This window comes from Macrotis lagotis, chromosome 8 (genome assembly GCF_037893015.1).
Source record: "Macrotis lagotis isolate mMagLag1 chromosome 8, bilby.v1.9.chrom.fasta, whole genome shotgun sequence".
Classification (NCBI taxonomy): Eukaryota; Metazoa; Chordata; class Mammalia; order Peramelemorphia; family Peramelidae; genus Macrotis; species Macrotis lagotis.
Window position 1 is genome coordinate 192306611 of NC_133665.1, and position 21739 is coordinate 192328349.

The window sequence follows — 21739 nt, forward strand, 5'->3', positions numbered from 1 at the left end:
GCCAATAGACAAGGCAAAAGTTAGTCTTATCTCACTGGGAATTAGAGGGTGGGACTGGCTTGTGCTTTTGAAATGTGTAAAACAAAGGATTTGATAAGCAAATGAATAGTTTGAACAAAATTACAGAGAGAATATATAAATTACTTAAGAGAGTGAAGTAGTGAGGGGGCGAGGTATTTAATGCCAACTCACGAGTACTTGGACAGAAAAATATCTCTTTGTACAAATGAGGAGAACCATGAAAAATAAATTTTGTAAATTCTGCAAACATCAAAGTAACCCCCAAACTACAGAGCCATAAGCATTCCTGAGGAGAGGAGTGTCAGCTCCCTATTCCTGAGTCGATCTGGCCAATCCTGACCATACAGATTCCAAGCTTTAAAGAAGGGAAATGGGAAAGTAGAAGTGAGAAAGGAGAGAGGGATGAGAGAGAAAGAAACAGAAAAACAAATTGTCTGACTTATTCTTTGCTAGCCTAGAAAAAGACTGGGGAAAGGGAGAGAGATTAGGGAAAGATAGCTATAGTAGAAAACCTGGCCATTGTTCTGTTCTGCCTCCTACTGCTTCCAGTCTAAATTGGCCTGCTTATCAATGGGTTTTCTTGGTGAAGTCTGTAGAACAGTGTTTCTTAATCTGGACTGTACCTCCTTCACAACTGCCAAGAGCTCTGTTGAATCTACAGTTTATTCTCTGTGTAATAGGGAGCTATGGAAGGTTTTTGTGTTGGAAATTGATGTGGTCTAAGTTCCATGCCAGTTCTGAAAGCTATTGGGGGAAAGGAGAGAACCTTGTCAGCAACAGAAAACTCTTTCCCCAAATTAGTAGTAGATGTAGGCCTCATTGTTGCCCCCTTTTCTCCATTTTCAGTCAGAAGGGTAGAGTTTATTATCTTCCCCCTTCATTCCATTCCAAACATCTGAGAAATGGGTATTGGCTGCTCAGGACAACATTACCAACAATTTTTAAGGAGTCTCCCAAAAAGGATGTCAGCAGGTATCATGAGCCTCTTCCTGAAATTCCAGCCCTTCTTAGTATGAGCCCCAAATATTTGCATTTCTGAACAGGACCCAGTTCCATTTTCCAGGGCAAATTCTGAATCCCATGAATTCCCCAAAGTCACTGGGTCTTAAATGACGCATAGGACCATAGACAAAGGATCTTAAGCTGGGGAAGGATGCTGTTACTTTCTTATCCCAAGATAGAGATTGGTCTTTCAACAACAGAGAAATAACAAAGCCCCAAAACATATGCATTCTTTGTTTTGAAGTAGATTTGTTTTCTCGTGGCTTTGTTTTATCACTAAAGCAGGTGGCAATATTATTCTATAATCACTCAAACTCAGAGGTCTACCAGCTCAATCTCTATTCTGCCAACAAAGGCTTTCATTGTTATTCAATGAAATGTGGCATAATGGGGGGAGGGGCTTAATGCCTGCTTCCCATTATATTAATACCAGTTTAATGGATCTGTTTCCAGAAGCATTTACTGAAACTCATTTGCAAACATGACCCAAATCTATACCTTCTTCATTGTCTGATTGGACTTTTCAACCCCTGGACAGAAAGAGAAACAAGGAAATTCCAAGCTGCCTTGGTCATTCCTAGGACAGGGTCTCATCATGCTGAGCATTCTGTTTCGCCCTTATTGTCTTGACTAAAATACTTCAAAAGTATCTGAGGTCTAGCCTGGGGCCACAGTAAGACTTGCATTTGGAAGATTGTTGTTGTGATCTGAGCTCTGTGACTTCTGTCTATGAGACCTTGGACTAGTCACCTCCCTCTAGGCTTCATTTTTCTTCTCTAAAATGAGAATGTTGGACTGGAAGGTTGCTAGTCCTTAACCTATGCTTCAGGAGATGTGAGTTCATTTGCCTGGTAACTTCCCCTAATTCGATCATAACCCTACCATGTGGCCATGGCAATATAAATTTCTTCCCCAGGACAGTGCTTGAATCTCTCTCTTAGCCAGGATACTTACCAAGAGAGTTGACACCCAATAGTGCTCTCTCTCTTTCTCTCTCTTTCTCTCTCTTTCTCTCTCTCTCTCTCTCTCAACACTGATTAAGAAGTAAAGTTTGGCGGGAGAGATGAGTCTTTTCCCTCATAGTGCAGAATTGGGGATGATGAAAAGTTCTCTTCATTCCCTCAGCCAGGTAGTATACCCCATTTTCTTTTCTCTGGGGAGCATGTAGTCGCTTCCTGTTGACATTGCTTTAGGAATGGTTCACCATGGTTTCCATCATTTGCTTTTTCCTCTGGAGCACACCTTCATTACCGGCAGCAGCAGAGGGGAGAGTCAGCTACTCTGAAGGTCGTTGTGCCCCAGGAATCACTGATCATCCCTTCACCCAACTACAGAAGTGTGACCTTGTTGTTCATTCTTTAGAAGGAGCAAGTTAAGTCAACAAGCATTAATTAATTACCGACTGATTGCAGAGTATACAGAGGGGAGTAAGGTATCAGAAGACCAGAAAGTAGCAAGGGGCAGTTTGGGATGGAATTTTAAAACCTCACAGAGGAACTACTGCAGTCTGTTGAAAAATGAGGGATATTCCTCCTCTTCCCAGCAGTGACATGTAGCAGCGAGTCTGGTAGATAGTGCATCCTGGCATCAGAAACAAACAGATCTCTCCTTTGTGGCCAGCTTAAATTATTATTATTAGTTTTTTAGGGTTTTTTTAGGCAACTTAAATTATTGAGTGAACTAAAGGGTCAACTTAGGAATCATGGTGCATTGGTGGAACCTTGGCACCAATATTGCAAAATTTAAAAACAAAAAGCTTAATGAGGTTGAAGTTTTATAATTTGGAGACAGAATTGTGTCATTTTCTTTAGAAACATTCTTTTTTTTTAGTCTTTTAGCAAAGTTCAAATTTTTAAGGGAGCTGTGTTGGGCTAAGGTCAGAAGTGCAGGTAAACTGATTTGGTAAGTTTTGGGGGGAGGAAGGATGTTTGGGTGCATTTGAAAAGGTATTTTTGAAATAAATGCTTTGAAATTTCAATTGTAGGATTGGAAATAGCTTATTTTTAGGCTTAAGGGGACTGTTTACTTTGCCTCAAATGGAGAGTGGACATGGAAGAGAGATCAGAAAGTGATACTGTTCATTTTTCACTTTTATTCTTAGAAAAGTAAAGCTATATCCTAGTGGTTCATGCCAGACATTTAACTTAAGCCCTTGACTGATATTCTGGAATGGGCACTATACTTTTGGTTTATTGGATTGAAGGTGGAAGAGACTTAATTAAGGTTTTGCCCTAAAGTTCTGACATCCAAGGGATACATTCTTTCTTCATAGTGAACTTCTGACTTCTAAGTGATGATTTTGTTTTTGACTACAACAGTTCAGTGGTGAGGAGTTGCTTTTCCTTGGAGGTGTATGAGTTGCAAGCTATATGAATGTGATACGGTTGAGATTCCCTTTATGTATGTATGTATATATGTAAGATGCCTGGTTAGATACCTCCCAACTCTCAAATTCTTCTTATGGAAGGGGAGTAATTGCTGAAGGAAGGCAATATTCAAATCCAATGAATTGAGATATTCTGAAGTACCAACAGATATTGTGATCAAGAGACTGACATAGAATATATTCCTCTCATACTGCCTGTCCCAGAAGCTCAAAGTTCTTTGATGTCTGATTCAAACCATCAATAACTTTTGAATAGTTTGTGTTTCTAGTGGAATCTAGTTTCAGATTCCCTCTGTGACCCCTGTGACCCTTACCTAAAGGAATCAGGGAGACCTTGAGGTGAATAAATGAATAAGGAATGGAGAATTCTCCAAATGACAAATGGCAAAGGATATGCAAAGGCACTTAACAGATGAGGAGATCAAAGCAATCCATAGTCACATGAAAAATTGCTCTAAATCATTACTTATTAGAAAAATGCAAATTAAAACTTCTCTGAAGTACCACCTTATACCTCTCAGACTGGCCAATATGACCAGAAAGGACAATGATCAATGTTGGAAGTGATGGGTATAATCTGGGATACTAATACATTGTTGGTGGAACTGTGAACTCATTCATCCTTTCTGGAATTACACCCAAAGGACAACAAAATTGTGCATACCCTTTGATCCAGCAATACCACTACTGGGTCTATACCCTGAAGAGATGATGAAACAGGGTAAAAAACCACTTGTACAAAAATCTTCATAGCAGCCCTGTTTGTGGTGGCAAGAATTGGAAATTAAGTAAATGTCCTTCAATTAGGGAATGGCTTAGCAAACTGTGGTCTATGTATGTCATGGAACACTATTGTTCTACTAGAAACCAGGAGGGACGGGAATTCAGGGAAACCTGGAGGGATTTGCATGAACTGATGCTGAGTGAGATGAGCAGAACCAGAAAAACACTGTACACCCTAACAGCAACATGGGGGCGATGATCAACCTTGATGGACTTGCTCATTCCATCAGTGCAACAATCAGGGACAATTTTGGGGTATCTGTGATGGAGAATACCAGAGAAAGAACTAGGGAGTTTGAACAAAGACCTTTAATTTAGAAAAAAACTGATATCTTATGTAATCTTAGTATCTCTTATACTTTACTTTTCTTCCTTAAGGATATGATTTCTCTCTCATCACATTCAACTTAGATCAATGTATAACATGGAAACAATGTAAAGACTAACAGACTGCCTTCTGTTGGGGGGGAGGAAGATTGAGGGGGGGAATTGTAAAACAAAATAAATGAAATCTTAAAGAAAAAAATAAGGAATGGAGAGAGGGCATTGACAGAACCTTTATTAAGCACCTATTTATTCCCTATAGGGCAGCTAGTTGGCACAGTGGATAGAGCACTGACCTTGGAGTCAGGAGGGTGAGAGCTGGAATTTGGTCTCAGACACTTTCCTCTTACTAGCTGTGTGACCTTGGGAAAGTCACTTGACCCTACTTGCTTCACATCCAGGGCCAGTCTTCCTGCTTCTTATCTGGCCACTGGACCCAGATGGTTCTGAGAAGAAATCGAGGCTAGTGACTTAGCACAGCCCCCTCACTCTAATCCAATTCAAGCGCTTGTCATAGCATTGCCCCCCCCCCCCCCCGTTATCATGGTCTTTTTCAAGAATGAAGGGCAAACCTTATTACTATTATTTATTCTGTGCCAAAAACTGTTCCATGTGTGGGTTTTACCAGAACAAAAGTGAGCCAGTCCCTGTCTTCAAGTAGTTGACACGATAAAGGAGGCAGGCTGCACGTTTGGAAAAGTGACAGCCTGGGAAGGGAGTTTGGGAGTGGTGCTGTATGGCTGATGAGTGGGGTTATTGGGGCAGTTGGTTTTGATAACTTTGCTAGAAACAGTGTGGATCTGGTTATTGTTCCCAGAAGAGGAGTTAAAAATGAGGGACCAAGTGAGCATACGCTCAAATGTATGGTGGTAGGTCAGGAGGCGTGATGCTTGGGGTAGATGGTGAGAAACATTGACCCAGGTTGACCATAAAGAATGCAATAGATAAATTTATCCTCATTTGCCAGTAATAGACACCTCAATTCCAGGACAGCAGTCCAAAGGTGAGTAGATTATCTTCTGGTAAGGTAGAAGTTTTGCTCTCAGGGAGTGATATTTCTGGAGAGTGCTATTAGGTGAGGAGAAATGCAGGTAGCGGTGGTACAAATGGTAAGCTATCTAGCAAGAGAAATATCCTTCAATAAGCATCTGAACATTCTTTTTCGCCCCACATGTTCTCTGCATTGTAAGAAATATTTTCCATGTGAAGACAATTCTATAAAGATGGAATGCCTTTTGGTTATTCTGATGTTAGCTCTTAAGACCCCTTGACTATCTTGATCATTCTGGAAGCTCTGGTGTACAAAGATGTGAAAATGGAGCATTCTGTCTAGTTGGTGGGCACATTTTAAGAAGGACATTGACAAACTGGAGCATATCTAGAGGAGAGAAAGAAGGATGGTGAAAAGACTGGTGATCATGCCGTAGGAGAATCAACTGAAAGAATGTGCAGAACAGACTTAGAAGTATGCTTTCTTCATGTGAGGGATAAACCTCCCAGAGGAGACAGGGATTTGTCCAGCTTTGCTTGATCAGGGTGGGGGGGATTATGGATGGAAAGTGCCAGGAGTCTAATGTAGGCTTGGTACATGTGCAGTTTGCTGATACTGATATTGATTTGAAGGTGGGATGAAAAAAAGAAGACTCTTCCTCCTCTGGGCCCCACATTTGGAATGTACATTCTTCTCCCTTGGGCATTTCACACTCCTTAGGGATTATTTTCGTTTCCACCCTTCAGAAGAGCATCTTCTGTCCATGCTAAGGGCACATAGATGGAATGCATGAGGCCACCTGTTCCAAAAGCCAGACTTTACCCAGACAGCAAATGAAAGGCTTATTCCTTTTTAGACTAGTGTGAAGGAATATGCTCCCCTGGATATTATTTATTTCTGTTTTGGGGGAAGCTTGTCCAAAGATTTATTAACAAATCTAGATTGATTCAGTCTCAAGGCAGGAGGAAGACTGTCACTTAGGGGCTTAGGGCCTGAACCCTAGTTCTTTATCTGCCTTGAGAAATCAGTATCCAAAAACTGTTCCAACTTTTTGTACTCGCCCTTTCTGTAAGCAAAACAACATACAGATCAACAGTAGTGAGATTGGTCAGATTTTTGAAATCTGGTTTAAAAAAAGAAAAGCAAACTACTTAATTAGATATTTTCAAAAGTAATTTTCCTAGACAGAATAATCAGTTTCTGCCCTACTTGGGTTGAAAGATGGGAAGGAGAGGGGACACTGTTCAGAATAGTCTCTATTTCCCTAACTGGAAAGTTAATAGATACTGCCTCACTCTGACTGCTGAAATCAAAGACAGCTGCACTCCTAGGCTCAGTTTTCTAGTCTGCATCTAATCTCCAGCCTCTGTGCCATCTTTTTTTTTTTTTGGTCTAACCTGTTGTTTTTTTATTTTAAAGATTTTATTTATTTTGAATTTTACAGCTTTTCTCCTAATCTTGCTTCCCTCCCCCCAACCCCCACAGAAGGCAATTTGCCAGTCTTCACATTGTCCCCATGGTATACATCGATCCAAATTGGGTGTGATGAGAGAGAAATCAGATCCTTAAGGAAGGAACAAAAAGTAAGGTCAGACAATAACATACCAGTTTTTTTCCTAAATTAAAGGTAATAGCCCTTGGTCTTTGTTCAAACTCCACAGTTCTTTCTCTGGATATAGATGGTATTCTCCATTGCAGAAAGCCCCAAATTGTCCCTGATTGTTGCCCTGATGGAATGAATGAGTCCATCAAGGTTGATCATCACCCCCATATTGCTGTTAGGGTATACAGTGTTTTTCTGGTTCTGCTCATCTCACTGAGCATCAGTTCATGCAAATCCCTCCAGGCTTCACTGAATTCCCATCCTTCCTGGTTTCTAATAGAACAATAGTGTTCCGTGACACACATATACTACAGTTTGCTAAGCCATTCCCCAATTGAAGGACATTTACTTGATTTCCAATTCTTTGCCACCACAAACAGGGCTGCTATGAAGATTTTTGTACAAGTGATGTTTTTACCCTTTTTCATGATCTCTTCAGGGTATAGACCCAGTAGTGATATTGCTGGGTCAAAGGCTATGCACATTTTTGTTGCTCTTTGGGTAATTCCAAATTGCTCTCCAGAAAGGTTGGATGAATTCACAGCTCCACCAACAATGCATTGGTGTCCCAGATTTCCCACATCTCCTCCAACATTGATCATTGTCCTTTCTGGTCATACTGGCCTGTCTGAGAGGTGTGAGGTGGTACTTCAGAGAAGTTTTAATTTGCAGTTCTCTAATAAGTAATGATTTAGAGCAATTTTTCATATGACTATGGATCGCTTTGATTTCTCTATACCATCTTTATTCTTCTGATCTGGCCTCTATGCCACCTTGGGTCTCCTGATCTGATCTCCATGCCAATATCTTCACTTGAATAGCAGCTGGCTATTGCCATTGCCACAACCAGGCACTGCTACCGCTGCTGCAGTGCTCAGTTCCAAACTGGCAGTCTGGTGGGCTCCAGCCTACCCTTGACCCCTGAGACTGTGTGTAGATTGGAGCTTGGGAGAGTCTCAGTTCCTCCCAGGATGTCTCTCTGGGAGTACGTTTTCTAGAAACCCTGTTAACATGTCTCTAAAGACTACCTCTGTCTACAGGACTCCTTTTCCAAAAACCCCCTAGATAAGGAAGAAACCCCCCAAACTTCCTGACAATGAGAGTAGTCCTAAAGTCAGCCTTATCTGGATTTTTGATGTCTTTCTTCACAATAGCAAAGATACTCTGTGCCTCTTGATCAGAGGATAGATCATTTTGGAGATACTATAAATGGAGTTGGACAGGTCATCAGAAGTGACAAGTCTAACCTCTTGATTTTACAGATGGGGAAGCTGAGGACAGAGGGGAGTGGTCCATCCAGGGATGCAGTGTGGCAAAATTTGAACCCAAGCACTGATGCTAGGGCTAGTGATTCTTACCATTTTATTATGATATATCCACGATTCCATATTCTATGTACATGTGATTAAAAAACTGAACTACCTAGATTTTTGATTCATGTGAAATTCATTGCTATCAAACGGTATGAAATACTGTTCTTTCCCCTTTGATCCAAAGTCCTATCCAGTTTTATTTCTCAACAGTGTTTGTTGGATAATGAATACTTTCCTCAGCATTGTTTGGTCTTGGGTTTATCAAACTCCAGACTACTATTTTTATCTGGCTCTAACCCATTATTATCTAATTGATTCCACTCATCATTTTTTTAATCTAGCACTAAATAGTTTTGATAATTATTGCTTTATTGTCTAATTGCAGACCTGGCAGTATGAGGCCCCCCCTCTCCCTCTTTCTTTTTTCCACGTGATTTCCCTTGGTATTCTTGACCTTTTCTTCTTCCACATGAGTTTTTTGCTATTAGCTGGATCTCTTCTTATTATGATAGGTGGAACAGAAAGGAAACTGAAGCCTTGAGCCCAATCCCTTTCAAATTTTTGAGAGAAGAGAAAGTAGCCCCAACCTTGTAATTGGTACAAACTCCCCATGGGGACCTGATGTGACAATTAAATGCCTGCCCTAATTATCCAAGACTCAAAGGAATACATTACAGAGGGAGATTGTGATTTCCTTCATGAATAGCTTTATACGTAATCCTCTGACAAAACAGGGACGTGCCTTTTTACAAAACCAGTCACTGAAAAGGGAAGTAGGCTTGTTTATCATTTATGATGGAGTAGAGTGGTGGAAAGGATTTCCACTTGTTTCCTCTTCTAACCCCCCAAAGATCCATTTAGTGTCCCTAGAAATGTCCTTTCAAAAGACTCCTGTTCAGACTGCCAGACAAAGCACCCCCTAAGTGATTCCTGGGTTTGGCTTCCTCTCCTCACATGCTCTAGGGATGTCTCTAGGCTATCTAAGAACTCCATGAGCCTCACCATAAAGATAACAGTTATTTCTGCTGGGGGTTTTGGGTAAGAAAGAGAACCCCTCTAAGTATCACATATTGTGTCCTGGAAATGGGGTATGCCAAATGGCATTGGACAAACTTTGGCAAATGATATTCTATGGCAGGTCAGCACAGTCTACAAGTCCTATAGTTGACTAAAGGTAGAACAAACATGAAATTCCTCTGTACTTGTAGTTCATGTGACTGTGTCCTCTTCCCCAAGCCTCAGTTTCCTCATCTCTAAAATGAGGGGGTAAATTCAATGTGCCATTGTGGCCCCAATATCCTGAGTGTTGGGAGGTGGCACCTGATTTATTAGACCTCCCTGTAAAGAATATATTATGAATCTGATAATGATGCTTATCCTTCTTTTGGTTTTTTTCAAGGCAATGGGGTTAAGTGGCTTCCCCAAGGTCACTATTAAGTATCTGAGGCCAGATTTGAACTCAGCTTCTCCTGACTCCAGGAGGAGTCCACTGTGCCACTTAGCTGCCCCTTATTCTTCTTTCTCAAAGAAGACCATGACTTCAGGGAGGAGATGCCATGACAAGCATATGAATTGTATTTGAGTCGGGGGGGGGGGGTGCTATGCTAAATCACCAGCCTCACTTTGTCCTCCAGAACCATCTGGTTCCTGAAATGGAACAGGATGACTGGAGCTGGCCCTGGATAAGAGAGAGTCAAGGTTAAGTGTCTTGACTAAAATCACACAGCTAGGAAGAGTCAAGTATCCAGGACCAGATTCAAGCTCACGCCCTCCTGACTCCAAGACCAGAGCTTTATCCACTGTGTCACATAGCTGCTAGGTGTCTCTGGGAGGGGTGGGAAGGGAGGAGTTATCCTCTCATTGAGAGGTGAGCTCAAAGATCAGTTAGTTGCATCACTAGCTTTTATTAAATATCTACTATGCACCACTAAGGACTTTCTAGGTTTCAGAGCTAAACCTGAGGGTCTCTGGGATTTCCTAGTCACCCAAGATGCCCTTTTGGGCTCTTGTCCTGGGTGTAGACATTCGTTGGTAGAGCTGCTCCCAGACCCCAATTCTTCCCCCAGCTTTGGTCTACCCGTGGGGAGCAGGATGAGTCGGTTTTCATTGTTCCATATAATCTGGTCCTGCTCATGGTGATCTGAACTTGAATGGATGAATGACTTCTTATTTGGGACTTTGCTGGCATTGAATCTCAGGTGGCTCATCTTTTCTACCTAGAAGGTAACAGGGGAAGGGACTAGTCCATGACCACCTCCTTGGAGTCTGACTTAGATCTTTTCTCTCAGACTCTCCCACACTACTGCACTATCAATTCTTTTTTTTTAGGTTTTTTTTGCAAGGCAAATGGGGTTAAGTGGCTTGCCCAAGACCACACAGCTAGGTAATTATTAAGTGTCTGAGACCGGATTTGAACCCAGGTACTCCTAACTCCAAGGCCGGTGCTTTATCCACTATGCCACCTAGCTGCCCCCTGCACTATCAATTCTACAGAGGTTGGCCTGGCATTGGCAGAGTGGTACACCAATGCTGGGTTGGTCCTGGCCCTGCCCTTGCCTGGCTATATTCTCTCCTTCTCCCTGACATATAGCCTCACTTTGCTCCTCTGTGCCTAGACCCATCACTAACTACTGTAGAAATGAAGTGGAAATCTGAAAATGTAAATGCATAGATGATGTGGGCATTGAGAGCCCCTGTCACTTTTTTAAAAGGTTTTCCAGTCTATTCATAAATGTCACCAAGAAAAAAGGGAAGCTTTTGCCTCTGACTCTTTCTGGCTTTCTTTCCTAGAATGGAAATGCACTAAAGAATTTCGGAGATGGTAAATCAAACTGCATTGTGGTTTCCTCCTTTCCACACTTTCCTCAAGAAAGTAATGGGATGAAAAACATTCATTACAAAATGCTGCAGAGTTGTGGCTGATAATCTCCAACTGAGCTCTCTTATTGGAAGAGGTCTGTATTATTTTCACAGCATCAGAGTTGACTCAGAGCCCCCTAAAGGAGAACGAGCAGCCAGAAATGGAGCTCCCCTTTTATACTCCCTGGCTGTGACGACGGAGTCTAACCTCATTTTCTTCGCCATAGTGGGTACTGATCGACTGCTCATCGTGGTGCTATTTGACATTCTCATTCTTGTCTTCAAACTGAGCAAATGTTACTGTTCCATTATTGATTTGTGCTCCTTAGAAACAGTTATCTGAATTCATTATTATGCATTAACAAAATATCAGCCTTTATTCTTGCTCCCAAATTGTGGCAGAAAATGTCAGGGCTAACTGACCAAGATTCTTACTTTTTCAGTGAGAAGAAGCTGCCCATCACACATTGAGGGCTTTTTGGATGGAGACATGTATGAGAAGGGACTGGGCAGGTTTTGATAAATGATATTCTATGGCAGAATCCCATAGCTGACTAAAGGTAGAATAAATACTGTACTTATAGTTCAGTAATAATTTTAAAAAGTATTTCCTTTGATAGGGTAAAATCCTATGTTTTAAAAATGATCTCTCTTTTCCTCTGACCAGACAAGTTATCTTCTAAGCAGATATGAAAGTCGTAACAAGATTCCCTGTAAGGTAAATGATGAAGGGAATTCTACTTGATAAATGATTGTTCCTATAAGTTCACTGGAAAATCTGAGGAGAAGATCCAGCTAGGTGGTTCAGTAGATAAGAGGAGATCTGGAATTGAGAAGACTGGAATTCAAATCCAGTCTTAGATATCTGAACTTGAATGGGTAAATGACTTATTTGGGACTTTGCTGGCATTGAATCTCAGGTGGCTCATCTTTTCTTTTCTTTTTTTTTTTAGGGTTTTTTTTTTCGCAAGGCAGACAGGGTTAAGTGGCTTGCCCAAGGCCACACAGCTAGATAATTATTAAGTGTCTGAGACCCGATTTGAACCCAGGTACTCCTGACTCCAGGGCCGGTGCTTTATCCACTACACCACCTAGCTGCCTCAGCTCATCTTTTCTACCTAGAAGATAACAGGGGAAGGAACTAGTCCATGACCACCTCCTTGGAGTCTGACTTAGATCTTTTCTCCCAGTGTCTCCCACACTACTGTGCTATAAATTCTACAGAGGTTGGGCTGGCATTGGCAGAGTGGTACACCAATGCACCAATACACTTACTAGCTGTGGGACCTGGACAAGGTACTGAATCTCTACTTGCCTCAGTTTCTCAGGTATCAAATGGGGATAATAAAACATTCCAGGGTTGTTATGAGGATAAAATGAGATACAAATTTGCTCTATATGTTCTAACTAGAGAAGTTCCATAACAATAGCATGTTCATCCCGGTGATTCTTTTGGATGATTACATTCTATTGATTGCATCAAATCACAGAGCATTTTAGAGCCCCTTAAATTCCTCAAGAGTTTCATTTAATTATGTACACAAGAAAATCCAAATAGACAAAGAATATCTCTTGCCCTGACTTTGGTGTGAAGTTGGAAGAGTAAACACAATTGCACATGACTAAGGCAGACATTGTGGATGAATGCTCAGAATAGAACAAGACAAAACAAATGGAATGACTTGTCTTTGGAAAATTGCACAAAGACTAAATAACCTTTGAGCTTTTACCTGAAAAATAAAGGATCATCATTGGCTATGATACTACAGAATATCAAAATCACTGATGAATTAAGGTTATGTAGAAGTGCATGGTGACTGGGAAAATGCCCAAAGCACATTGACAAGGAACAATTGTTCTAGAGAAATGAAATATATGAGACCATCTCAGAAGAGGGGGAGAGAGAGGGAAAAATAACCCAAAAAAGGAGGTGGACCTATTGCAAGGAGAACATTCCTATTGGTATCCCAAAATATCAAGACTTCTAGAGAATATTCCCTTGCACCACCCATGGTGGAAGGCAGTTCCTTTTGGATGACTTACCAGAGGATATTGGTTGGGGTAGTTTGGGGTATGCAAGCATGATTGGATGTTCTTCTGTATCACTGGAGGGAGGACTCAGCAGCATATTTAAGAATATTTAAGAATAAAAAAGAAAAGGGAAAAATCAGTAATTAACTAATAGCCCAATACAGCAGAACATTCAGTATTCCTCATGGAAAGACATCTACCTTGGCAAAGAAGGGAGGGGTGAAGTCTCATTGCCCGTCTTCACATGCCAAGTTTTGTGATTATCATTAGCAAGCATTCAAGTGTGTTTGCTAGTCTTTATAGTCTTTATATTTACACATGTTCTTGTGTGTGCTGTATTCCTGATTTTGCTTACTTCACTTTGGATCAGTTTAGGCCTTCCCTTGCTTCCCAGTATTTTTCAGTCACTGTGTCTAACTGTACAGTAATATATATTAACACAATCGTATATCTCTGTATGTTTAATTGTTCCCAATCAATGGACATTTTTCTTGTCTATTCTTCACTGTAGCGTGTTGGCATATGTAGGAATTTTTTCCTATCTTTGAACTCCTTAGGGATATACAAGCAGTGGGACGTTTAGGTCACAGTCAGGACACTTTCTTACCATCATTTGAGATTGCTTTATACAATGGCTGAGTCCATTCACAGCTCCTCCAGTTAGGGCAGTTGTCTTCCTGCAGCCCTTCCAATAGTAGTGCTTTCTGTCTTTGTCATCTTTGCCAGTGTTCTGGGTGTAAGGAGAAACCATAGAGGATCAAGTAATATAACAGATGCTCAATACTTTGTAAACCTTAATCTATGAATTCTAACTATTATTATTATTATTATTATTATTACAATAATTTTCCATGGATTATTATTGATTTCAGTCTTTCAGGTGGCTGTTAGTTATTTGACATTCTTTTCAGAATTCTTTGCTCGTTTTCTTTGATTACTTATCCATGGAGATGCTTCTTGGTCTTACAAATTTGCTTCAGCTTTTTAGTTTGGGCAAGTGTCTTCCCTCCTTTAGGCTTTTATTCTTTATATGTCAAATGAAGACAGTTGGATTAGAATCCATGCATTTTCATTCTAGGGTCAATGAACTTGTTTTGAAAAACATTTTGAATAACTGCTCTTCAATAGCATTGATTTCCTTTACAATCCTATGAGATTTATTATATACATTTAAAAACAATTCTAAAAAGAAGTCCCTAAGCTGATCAAGGGGTCCAGGGAACAAAAAAGGTGACCACTGGCCTCGATGACCACTGGCCTCGATCACTGGCCTCAATCCTATGATTCCTTGAAGCTCCAAAGTAATGATCTTGTGTTCTTCACGACTGCATTCTTGCAAGCTGAAACAGTCCTCACATTTGTTTACTTTGCATATGACTGCCTAGGCCAGCCCTTGGCACACATCCAAAGCCAAGCTTGGCTTTCTCCTCAAATCCACTCCTCCTTCTGACTTTTCCCTATTTCTGTCTGACCCACCACCACCCCAGGCACAACACACCCATTGTGGAAGTTCACTGGTCTCTCATTTTAGTTACCCCTTACTTGAATGAGATGTCTCCTCTACCTCAAACAAACAAACAAAACCTTCCTAGACGTTATTATATCCAGAAGAAGGACTAACCCTAACTCAATTCTTTTTTTAGTCTGTCCTTTTTCCTAACACAGTTTACAAATACCTTAGCTGTGACCTGTACTAGAAACCTAGTTGTATGAGGGGCTGAGAGTGCACCCAAATGTGGAAAGTGGTAGATGCTGAATTTTTCCCATTTTCTCATTCTGTTGCAGAGTTGCTTACTAGATCCTGCTTCTCTAGGCTTTTCCAAACTTTTAGGGGAAAGGAATGGGGATTATAGATGACTTCCATAGTTCAGGTGCTCACTGCCTTCAATGCAAGAGATGAAGTCCAGGCATGAATCTGGGTTAATGACTTCTAGCCCATCCACTCACCATACCACTTGATCTCTCTCTCTTTACTGAATCACAAGGGATTTCCTTGTGAGAGATCCTCATTTTAGTACAAAGGGTGGGTGGCTTTCTGTTGGGTCAGGCATATGATGTCATCCATTCCTGACCATAGATGATGCTTAATGCAAACCTAGGCCACTCCAGTAATCAGTGAGAAGAAGAGAAGGTAAAATTCTAGTAAAGGCTAATTTGGTATCACAGGGGTATGATGAAGACAAGCCTTGGGACTAGGGGCTGGGAGGGGAAATGTATGGGGGCCCCAATTGAAGAAAATTGTTATTTAGTAATCCTGAACCTCTCAGGAAAGGGATATTACTCCATTATGGCTCATAATAAATAGACTAGGAGAATCGTTCTCCCTAAGGAAAAATATTATGGGTTTGAAAACTGTTGAGAAAAGTGAGGCTTGCCTGCTCGTTGAAGACTGTTCTTTTCTCTCTAGGAACTTAAAGGGACTCTGTGGTGTGTTGAACTTTCCAAAGAATTGATCCAGTAAATTTAGCAAACACCAGACTATCCATGGGGTATGGGGATTAAAGTGTGGGAAATGTTGGGGTTATAAAGACAATAATGAATCAATGCCTGCCTAGGAATCTGGAAGACAATATCTACATTTATAGATATGTATGCATATTTGGGATGGGGAAAAGTGGGTGGAACTGCTTCCTGTAAGAGGTAGGGCCTGAGCTTGAGCCTTGAAGAAAAGTCAGACTTTTGGTCAGAAGGGGATCGCATTGGGGGAGGGGTGAGATAAAAGGCACACAACTATTTACAAATAAGATGCAGAGAGGATAAGTGGGAGGTAATCTCAGATAGAAGGTACTAGATTGGCTTCTTGGTGGTCTCCAAGCTAGACATGTTGGAGTGTGTTGGAGAACATTCCTTTCAGGTAACAGGTTGGAACCAGATGATGCCAAGGTCCCTGTGATGCTGAACTTTTGAGCCTCTGACTCCAATGGGGAAGTTAAGTCCCAGGGAGATTGAGTAACTGCTCTGCTAATACCTCCTGGAGTCTGGATCCCATATGTTTCCTGTTACAATGCATTACCTCTGGAGTGCTGGGTTCTCGTTTTTCTTGGTGTTTACAGAAAATAAACATGGCAGTGGCACCCTTCACCAGCATTGTAGGAGGATGAGATGTTCCCCATTACTGAATTCCCCAAGGAACCAAAGTCTTTGAAGAGACTAAAATGTGTTTCTTTTGCCATTTATCAAAGGCAATGTTTCTGAAAAGCATCCTTCTCTCTCCTACCTTCCTCAAGAGAGGTCATTGCAAAAATAATTGAACTTTCTATTGCTCAGTCGTCGTGAGCATCTGCTATCATCCCGTGTGCTTCAGTACACAATGTGATGGGCTCTGTCTGCTTTTGTCATTTTCTGTCCTTGTCTCAGCCATCACTGTACCTGCCTCTAATGTAGCCATGTGGTGGGTCCATGTGTGTGCTCAAAGGCTCCTTGGTGGGAGGTGGTATAAATAGACACCAAAGATGAACTACATATATGTCTGGAAAACAAGGTATACCTATCATTTAGCAATAGAGGAGACCCAAGATGGACAGCCCAGATAGTCCATTCATAGCTCTGACATAGAACATAAGAGAGGAGAAGGCCTTTGCTTCTTTGTGGATGATTGATTTGGGGGAAGACATAGACAAAAATTGCTCAGGTGAGAAGGGGGCTACTTCAGAACAGAGGAGAGTCACACCACACCGATATTGCAGTTTGGTTCTTAACTGGATGGGCCTAGACAGTTCCACTCACCAACCCTCTATGAAGGAAATACAAAGGGGGAAGGGTGACATCTGGTAACTGGACAGACAGCAGTAATTGGCAAGAGCAGGTAGGGGTTGGACAGGGATATGCTCACCTTGATGAGTCAAAGGTAAAGAAATGAGACTTCATTCATGCTGAGTGCCTCATTCCCTGCATTATGGAAGGGGTTGGGGTTCTTCTGTTCTCTAAGCAGTTTCTTGGACTACTTCAGGACTTCTTACTCCTTCCAGTTTTCAAAAAAGTTGAATCCTACTCCTCGTGATTTTTGTCTGACACTTTGTACACTTTAAAGACATGAGTTTGGGACTCGAGAAGGAACCTTCAGCCGCAGGTTGGCTGGCATTCCATTCCTTGTCTTGCTTCCCAGAGATGTAACCACACCTCTCCCCTGAAGCAGGTCTGTTGGCTAGATGGTGTGCTCACTGAAGAAGGTCCCCTACAGGTCTTAGAACATGGAGAGGAAATGACCAAATCTCAGCTTTGTCCTTGGTTTACTTGGAGGTGAATTTGTTTGAGTTTCCTTCTTCCCAAAGACAAATAGCTCCTAGGAGGTACTGAATCTTCTGAGAGTCTGTCTTAGTCCCTTGTGGATCACTCTTATCTGCTTCATTGGGAAACTTCTTAGGAAACCTACTGTTTGCAGACATATCAGCTTCCCGTCCCTCCCTTTTGGAATGCTTCCCTGCTCACCTTTATCTTTGGGAATCCCTAGATGCTTTCATGGTTCCACACAGGGAGTGCTTCCTACAAGAGTCTGGTGCCAGTCTTCCCAGACATTGCTGCTCTGCCACCCCAATGAGGCTCCCAGCCCAGCCCCCTCTTCCTGGTACCTGCACACACTTAAATAAAGCTCCCTGGCCCTCCTTATGACGTCTTCTCCTCTTCAGAACTGCTCCTTTCACTTATTTCAAGGCCATTCCACCGAGATAGGGAGGATGTGCCCTAGGAGAAAACTGAGGTCCAGAGAAGGCAAATATTCCATCTCTTGTTGCTGCCCCCTCCCAGTTGCTGCAGCAGTGGCTCATTCATATTGTCTAGTGTTTATAAGTTGTTGGGGTTTAGGGATGATATTCTGTTCATTGTAAGGAGGTACGGCAAGAAGGCGGAATTTGGGATCAGAGGACCCAAGTTCAAATCCTGACTCTGCCACACACCGCTTGTTTGACGTGGGGAGCACTTTTCTGAACCTCATTTTCCTCTTTTATAACGTGGAGGGCTTGTTGTTGTTCAGTCATTTCAATCCTATCCAAATCTTCATGACCCAGTTTGGCCTTTTCTTGGAAGATACTGGAGGGACTTGTTATTTTATTCTCCAGTTCATTTGTCAGAGAAGGAAACTGAGGAAGAGTTAAGTGACTTGCCCAGGGTCCTACAACTAGTAAGTGCCTGAGGTTGGATTTGATCTCAGGTCTTTCTGACTCCAGACTTGGTACTCTATTCACTGTATCATCTAACTACAACAATCACCACAAAAGTGGAGGGATTGGATTAATGACCCCTAAAGTCCCTTCCAGCCATATGATACTAAGAAACTTTCTCAGGTTCACTATCTCAAAGTGTCATCTAATTGCTAGAACTACATGTCTTTGCTTCATTAAAAACTTAGCAAATGAAACAAGCAGATACCCCTGGGCCTAGATTTCATTTTCCTTTGGATGAGATTCCTGGACCTGGTTTTCATGGCCATTAATAGATATTGCCTAAAGGTGCAGTGAGATGTGCTCCACTCTATCAGCCTGCCTCTGTTTTAGACCCCTCCACCTCGCACCCCCTACTGGGGTTTTGCCAGTTTTTGCTCCCTTAGTCCTATCTCTTCACTGAGACACAGCTATCCAGATGTTAAGTTTGCCATTCTGGGAAGGCAAGCCCAGTTTCTTTAGTTTGACTTGAAACAAACACACAACCTGCCATCCTCTGACTGTTTGAACATTCTCTTACCATTCTCATTGATTCAAAGAATCATTCCTTCCATTTTTGGAGCAGTGATTACTACCTTGTTGACTCCAAGTCTGCTGGTCCTGGCCTGTGAGTGGATCTCAGTGGCATTGCAGATGCCAACCACTTGGCAGCTCTGCCTCCCTCCCTGCAGCAGCCTGGGCTGGTAAGCCAATCTATTATCCAGCAAAGTCAAGACATCTGATCAGCTCTAAGAGTAGTTTTCACTTGGAGTCCCAAGCCATGGACCAATCAATTGTGTCTCAGAGCTGGGGGAACCTTAGGTGGGGCATCTAGCCCAATCCACACTTGAAGTAGGACCCCATTGGAACTTTATGGTTTGGTTGGTGCCTCTGTCCAGTTCTGCTGATCTCTCTCCACTGCAGCCTCTCCTTTTCTCCTGGTATCATCTTCATCTTTATTTCCACAAATGCTCGTTTTCCCTAGCTCATCATCCTGCCAGCTTGTAGAAGTGTCTTCTCCCCCTCACTCTAAGATTATGGGAAGAGTGAGTCATCTGCCTTCACTGCTCCTATTCCATTTCCTCACTACCATTCACTTCTCAGTCTTCTGCAATGGGCTTCTGTCTCCCCCTTTGTCTACAGCTTCCCCTTGTGATTTACTGAAAGAATTAGCTCCAGGCTTACCAATTGTTTCTTCTCTGACTTCTTTCTCTCTAGTCAGTATCCCAAGTCTCCTCCTTGTACCTCTCTCCTTTATTTCTAGGGTCCAACTTTTTCCAGCTTTATTTTTTGCCTCAGTCTTTTTTGTTGGTTCCTCTTCCACCTGTCTCTAAAGCATGGGCATCACGCAAGACTTTCTTCTTGGAAATCTTCCTCTTCTTTTCTCTCTCTACCCTCTCTTCCTTGGCAGTCTCCACAGTCCCATAGCTTCTGCCCTGATCTCTCCCCTGAACTCTGCCCTTGTCCTTGAAGCATCTCCACATGGATGTCCCACCAATTCCTACACCCATCCAGAACAGAATTTATCATTTTCCCTCTAAAAGCACCTTCCTGATCATTGGTGGCCCTTGGCATCATCCAATGACTGAGACTTGAAGCCTTGGAATCCTTCTTCATTCTTCCTTCTCTGCTTCTCTGAAAACATCCTTGGCTCTTTCTGTCATTTCTATCTCTGTGATTGCTCTTGTAGACCCTTCCATTCCACTCTTACTGTTTTTGCCTTAGCAAAGAACCTTATCTCTTCTCACCTGATCTATGGTGTTAGTCTCCTAATTGGTTTGGTCACCTCTAGGCTCTCCCCTCAATCCATCCACTGACAAGGCAAGTACAAAGCAGCTTGGCTGGGTTTCAAGAATGGCGCATTAAGTGTATACTTTGTACTAGCCAAACTAGGGAACTCACTGTTCAATTAAACCCCATAACGTTTATTAAGTTCCAGATACCATCATATGCATTAGGTACTATTAGGTACCTGGCACTATTAGGTACCAGCACTATCCTATGCATTGTCCCTGGCTTCCATGAGCTACTCCTGTGATTTGGCAGATGGCATCAATCTTTCTCTGCCCACCCGTCTTCCACTTGTCCCCATAATCTCAAGCACTGGTCTGGACTTCTAGAGTTCAGGGCAGCTAGGTGGCACAGTGGATAGAGCACCAGGCCTGGAGTCAGGAGGACCTGAGCTCAAATCTGACCTCAGACACTTAATAATTGCCTAGCTGTGTGACCTTGGGCAAGTCACTTGACCCCTTTGCCTTAAATAAATACAATTTTTTAAAAACTCAATATAATAGTCTTCTACAGTTCATAAAGACATTTTCCACAAAGCTATAGAACTTCCCTCAGGAACTGAGCAAAAATAATTGGTGAGTGGGCATATATACACCCAGGTCACCATATTTGACCAACCTCAGACCCCAATTCCCATTCACTCAACTGAGACATTCTGCTATCTGTCTTGCTCCTCTGCTCACACTGTCATCCCTGAACACCTTATTGTTTTAGGAGCAATAATTATATCAATTCTATCCTTGAAAAGGGGATGATCATGGACTATGCTCACTATTCTTGTGACAGAATGATGGGATAATGGATAAATGAAGGAAATCTTGTTTACATTTTACAGTTACAGAAACTGAGTCCCAGAGGTCACATGGGCAAAAAGGGTCACAGATAGGATTTGTACCCAAGTCAATTGGTGCGAAAGTCAGCAATCTTTTAACTGACCACATTCTTGCAGATCCAGATTTCCTTCCCTGGATAGCACTACACTTTATGCATTGCCTCCCCTTGTTAGAAGATAAGGTTCTTGAAGATAGGAACTGTTTTACTCTATATGCTGGCATATAGAACTGTATTCTAATAAATGCATATTCATTCATTCACTCATTCATTCATTCTTGATGCCTTAGAGGCAACTGATGTTTCAGTGGTTAGAGTGACTGACCTAGAAGTTTGGAAGACCTGAGTTCAAATCCATTCTCAGGCACTTACTAGTTGCATGACTCTGGGCAAGTTACTTAACCTATGAGTGCCTGAGTTTACATAACTGTAAAATGGGAATACTAATGATAGTACCTTTCTTGCAGGAGTGTTGTGAAGATCAGGTGAAATATATTTGTTAAGTTCATAGTACAGTGTCTAGCATATGGCAAGTGTTCGATAGTGTTTGCAGGTAGAGCAGTGGATAGAGCCCCAGGGCTAGAGTCAGGAAGACCTAAGTTCAAATCCAACCTCAGACCCTTCCTGATTGTGTGATCCTTGGCAAGTCACTGTACCCTCTTTGCCTCA